Raw genomic sequence first — 6,000 nt, 5'->3', positions numbered from 1 at the left:
CTTCCTAGCTATTTTATTCGCGTCCGTTCAATTGCGATCGTAGGGACGCGATAGCCCCTACCCAATTCCTAGTTGCTATTTATAGCAGATGAAACCCTAGTCCTAGCCTGTCCCATCCTCCCTTCCCTCGCGCCGTCGCCACTTTGTTTTCCTCGGGATCCCTCCCGATCCAGCCGAGCTGACCAACTCCCTCGTTTTCAGCTAGGGCCAACCATCTCCTTCCCTCGATCCACGAATCCAGCCACCTCCCGACCCACCAACTCATCGCCACCCTCAGCCGCCTCCGGATCGAGAGTAGGAGCTCTTCCCGAGTGAGAGTGCTCGCTCCAGCCGGCGACCACGAGCCGCAGCTCGCCGGAGCAGCACCAGGCCAGTCCTGCGCCCTCTCCTTCATCTCACTCCTCTGCTCATCTCCCTCTCTCCCGGAGCTCTCAAATCCCCTCCTCTGCTTCTTATCGCAGGAACGAACAGCGCCGCCGCCCATGGAACTCCTCGCCGTGGCCATGGAGCCCCAAGTCCCGCCGCCCTGGATCGCGTCTCCGGCAACCACGCTCCCTCAGCCGCCTCCCTCGCTCCAGCTCCACCACCCAAGATGCGCCGTCGCCTGCCGCAGTCTCGGTCGTCGTCGTCTTCGAGGGTTCCTGACGAGGACGGCGCCCTCCTGTCCGTCTCAAGCGCGAAGTCCCTCGCCCGCACCTAGTTCCGTCGTTGTTGCTCTTCCGCAAGCCGCCGCCGCGCCAAGTCCCTCGCCCCGCCGCCGTTTGCCACGCTCGCCGGAGCTCTGCTCCCAGCCGCCAGCGCCCCTGTTTAGTGCAACCAGAACGAGCGCCTGCATCGATCGGTCCAGCCGCGCGTTGACTCCCGCGTGGGTCGGATTCCTCTCCGCTGCATCGTTGCTTGGACCTCCTCTGCTCCGGCCCAGCGTGCCGCTAGAGCAGGCCAAGGCCCAGCTCCCTCTTCGCCCCAGCCACGCACAGGCCTCAAGGCCCAATGTGAGCAGCACCCTGGCTTTTCCTCTATTGGGCTAGCCGGATTCGGCCCGATATCTGTTTTTCTTTCAGTTCTGCGATTTAGTTATTATTCCAGAGAAGACCTGTTTTGCAGAAAAACCCTCTTACTTCATGCATTTAATAACTCCACAACCGTGCATCGGTTTAGAATAATTTATATATGAAACTTGCTTAAAATTATGTGTAGATTAATAATATGCCACTTTCTTGCCATGTTAAAATGTTTAAAATGATGTTTGCATTATTTTGCTCTTATGCCATGTTAAAATGCTTTAATTCATAACTAAATAACCATAGCTCCGAATTAAATAATCTTTATATGTAAATGGGGTAGAAAATGCCTAGTTTAACATGGTGACCTTTATTTGCATGTTAAACAACTCAAAAATTGTGTTTAGGGCAGAACAGTACCATAACCAAAGCATGCTCATGAGGAGTTTCCGGAAATGTTGTTTGTTGCTTCCAGCCTCATTTAAACTTGACTAGATGGGTAGTTTTCTTTTGCTTCACCCTCTTGCCATGTTTAACAACATTTAATATTGTTGGGTACTTAAACGGAGAGAACTAAATAATCGACGTGGTGTTTCGTCAATATGCAACTCGTTGCATATTGAGCTCCACTTAATTTGTAGGATTGTTTGTGCACTTTGCCATGCCATGCCTCATTAACCCGGACATGCATCATACTCGATTGTGCATCATGCCATGTTGATGTGTTGGTTGTTTACTATGTGTGTGCTTTCTTTTCCGGTGTTTGCTTCTTCGGGTTGGTTCCGTTAACGTCGCGCTTGTGAGGATCCGTTCGTCTACGTCCGTTTATCTTCTTCATGGACGCGTTCTTCTTCCTTGCGGGATTTCAGGCAAGATGACCATACCCTCGAAATCATTTCTATCTTTGCTTGCTAGTTGCGCGCTCTTTTGCTATGCCTATGCTGCGATGCCTACCACTTGCTTATCATGCCTCCCATATTGTTGAACCAAGCCTCTAACCCACCTTGTCCTAGCAAACCGTTGTTTGGCTATGTTACCGCTTTGCTCAGCCCCTCTTATAGCATTGTTAGTTGCAGGTGAAGATTGAAGTTTGTTCCTTGTTGGGACATGGAGATGTTGTTCCTTGTTGGAACATATTTACTTGTTGGGATATCTCTATATATCTTATTTTAATTAATGCATCTATATACTTGGTAAAGGGTGGAAGGCTCGGCCTTATGCCTGGTGTTTTGTTCCACTCTTGCCACCCTAGTTTCCGTCATATCGGTGTTATGTTCCCGGATTTTGCGTTCCTTACGCGGTTGGGCTATAATGGGAACCCCTTGACAGTTCGCCTTAAGTAAAGCTCTTCCAGCAATGCCCAACATTGGTTTTACCATTCGCCACCTAGCCTCTTTTTCCCTTGGGTTTCGCGGACTCAAGGGTCATCATTATTTTACCCCCCCCCCCCCGGGCCAGTGCTCCTCTGAGTGTTGGTCCAACCTGTCAGCTACCGGTGACCACCAAGGGCAACTCTGGGCTGGCCTACCCGTACCTAGGACAATCTGAGTGCGCCCTGAGAAAGAGATATGTGCAGCTCCTATCGGGATTTGTCGGCACATTCGGGCGGTGTTTCTGGTTTAGTTTTACCCTGTCGAAATGTCTTGTTGTACCAGGATACCGAGTCTGATCGGAACGTCTCGGGAGGAGGTCTATTCCTTCGTTGATCGTGAGAGCTTGTGATGGGCTAAGTTGGGACACCCCTGCAGGGATTTGAACTTTCGAAAGCCGTGCCCGCGGTTATGGGTAGATGGGAATTTGTTAACGTCCGGTTGTAGAAAACCTAAAGTCGACCTTAATTAAAATGAATCAACCGCGTGTGTAACCATGATGGTCTCTTTCCGGCGGGGTCCGGGAAGTGAACACGGTTGTTGGAGTTATGCTTGACGTAGGTTGTTATAGGATCACTTCTTGATCATACTTTTATCGATCGCGCTTTGCCTTCTCTTCTCGCTCTCATTTGCGTATGTTAGCCACCATATATGCTAGTCGGTTGCTGCAGCTCCACCTCATACTTTTACCTTACCCATAAGCTTAAATAGTCTTGATCGCGAGGGTGCGCGATTGCTGAGTCCTCGTGGCTCACAGATACTTCCAAAAACAGCTTGTAGGTGCCGATGAGTCCATGCAGATGACGCAACCAAGCTCGGGAGGAGCTCGTTGAAGATCTTGTCCTTTGTGTTGTTTCCGTTCTAGTTGATCAGTAGTGGAGCCCAGTTGGGGTCGATCGGGGACCTTGTCGCATTTGGGGTTCTTCTTTTATTTTGGTTCCGTAGTCGGACCTTGATTGTATTTGGATGATGTAATGCTTTATTTATGTAATTGTGTGAAGTGGCGATTGTAAGCCAACTATGTATCTTTTTCCCTTATGTATAACTTGGGTTGTGTAAATATTACCTCACTTGCGACATTGCTTTCAATGCGGTTATGCCTCTAAGTCGTGCTTCGACACGTGGGAGATATAGCCTCATCGAGGGCGTTACAAGTTGGTATCAGAGCCTTCCCCGACCTTAGGAGCCCCATTGCTTGATCGTTTTTAGCGGCCGAGTTGTGTCTAGAAAAATGTTTTGAGTCTTTAGGAATTATATATAGGAGAGTTTAGGAATTCTTTTTACTTCCCAGTCTCCTCATCGCTTTGGTAAGGCATCCTGGCGTAGAGTTTTGACTCTTCTCTTCTCAAATTTCACTAAAAAAAATTTAGGATCACGCAGGTATCTTGGAATCGTTCCGATGGTTTTATGATGAGAACATTGACTTGGTGCCTCCTGTCAGGGGTTTAGTGGAAGTGTCCCGGGGAGTTGAGCTCTGAGGTGTTGTTGTCATAATTTTATCGTTGCAGTTCTGGAATACCTGAGTTTAGTACGCCGACATCGAAAATCTCTTTTATGCAGTTCATTGGTGAGATAACCTCGACGCCACCCAGTACTGGGGCGGGAGTTCGGGAGTATCGCCATAACTTGTATAACGGATGCTTTTCGAAGGTTGAGGTAGACGATTTCCGAAGGTTTCTTGGTTATGTGTTGAAGGATGGATACAGCTGGATGTAGGATTTGCTAGTTTGGGTGAGATATTATGCTTCCCCTGTATCCCCAATACCTGATTGCATAACTGGGAAAGTTTTGGGAGTTTATAAGTGGGAATTCAAGTAGCTCTTAGGATATCTTTCCGACAGATGTATGATATGAAATTGGGGTTCGACGTCTAGTGGTCCGCCTATTCACGGCCGGTTTTACAGTGGTCTCGTTGTGTCTTAAAGAGTCCTTGGCTATGCCGACTCGGGGACGCTTCGTATGTCATGTGCACTGCCTTGTACATGATGGTGCTGTACGATCGAGCCCATGTAGGCCCCACCACGAAAACTTCGGACTAATTCTCTATCATATGTTTGTTCCGGCTTATTCCGCAAGCCAACCCTTTGTTTTTGTTTTGAGTTGTGGTATTCAAGTTGCTTCAATGTCAAGTGTTGATTCCATACCTTCCCCAAATGGTGTTTTCATACTCCGATGTGAATACCAATCCTTCATGATAATCAAGATTGTCATGTCAATCCTTTTTCACCGGCGTGTTTCTCTTCAAGTGGATCCGATCTTTTCAACATCCGCAAGATCAAGTATCAGTTCTTCTCAACGGTGTTTGTTTCATCCGTTCCAAGTTGTCTTTGTTTTCCCGCCCACCCACCCTTTTTCTTCGACGACTCAGATTTCTTAATCTAGTATCATCTTATTGATGAGAAGCCTCTCCATTATTTTTCCTTCATGTTCTTATCCGGTGATTCTCATGAAGATCCTAACGGAGCTTCAAGTTCATCATTATTTGCTCTTTTCTTCTCCGGTGGATTGAACTCAAGCTTTCGTGTGGATCATATCCTTTTCCTCGTTCCGGTGCACCTCATAATAATTCACTTCTCGCTATTCATTTGTTCCGAAGTGCTCAAGATATCTCGAAGATTCGTGTTTCCACTCTGCTTTCATTCAAACTCTTTTGAGGATGTTATCTCTTTCAAGTCATTTAATTCAACCGGTGCAATATCTTTCAAGTAATCATTCCAATGGTGTTTATTTTGAGTGGGCCCTAACCCACAGGTCTGTTCCCAGGATCTTACCTAACTCTTCTTATTTTTTCCGGAGCTATCCTAAATTCTTTTCGAAGTTTGACATAAGAATGATTTATCATCAGTCAAATGTTTTCTCCAAGATCTTTCAAATTCTCTTCATCGTTGGCTCAACCTCTTCGTTTGGATTCTTCCGGAGTGTCTAAATAAATTCTTGGTGGTGTTTCTCGTCATCATTTGAAGACCGAAGAAGAGTTTTACCTCCATATCTTATCCGTTTTCTCAGAGACTCATGGTTCTAATTCGAGGCCATCCTCTCATAATTGTTTTGATCGTGAGAATTCTTTTATCCAACCGGAGCAATTCAAGAGTCTTCTCAGTTTGATTATACGGAGTCCATCAATTCAGGTGTATTCATTATCAGCTTTCAGTTGATATTTTCCAATCTTACGGGTGCATCGTTCAAGTGCTCTCTAACCAGTTCGTGATCCCTTCGTTCTCATGTATCTAGTTTCTCTCAAGTATCCGCGTTCATTTCATAATTTTTTCCCCGGTGTTCCTTTGTCTTTTCTTTGTTCATTTTGATTCTACCGATGGTTCGTTCAAGAGTTTTCTTCCTTCGTGTATCATATCCCTTCAAATTCTACCAGTGGTTCGTTGAAGACCTTCTCAAGTTTATGTCATATCTATCTTAATCTTTTCAACGAGAAGAAGTAATATGTCAAATCCGTTGATTATCATCAATTTAATTGGTGAAGGATAAGCATAATGTAATTCTAATTCTTGTTTTATCCAAGTGGTTAATTCCCTATTCCGGAGGCTCATCAAATTCTTGTTTCCATTTGTTCATCTTTCTTTACCGGAGTGCCAAGTTTTCTCTTTATCTCGTTGCTAAGCTTCATCTAATCA

The sequence above is a fragment of the Triticum urartu genome, chromosome 4A, assembly GCF_056163025.1.
Source record: "Triticum urartu cultivar PI428250 chromosome 4A, HENAU_Tu73, whole genome shotgun sequence".
Classification (NCBI taxonomy): Eukaryota; Viridiplantae; Streptophyta; class Magnoliopsida; order Poales; family Poaceae; genus Triticum; species Triticum urartu.
This window is presented reverse-complemented; position numbering follows the sequence as displayed.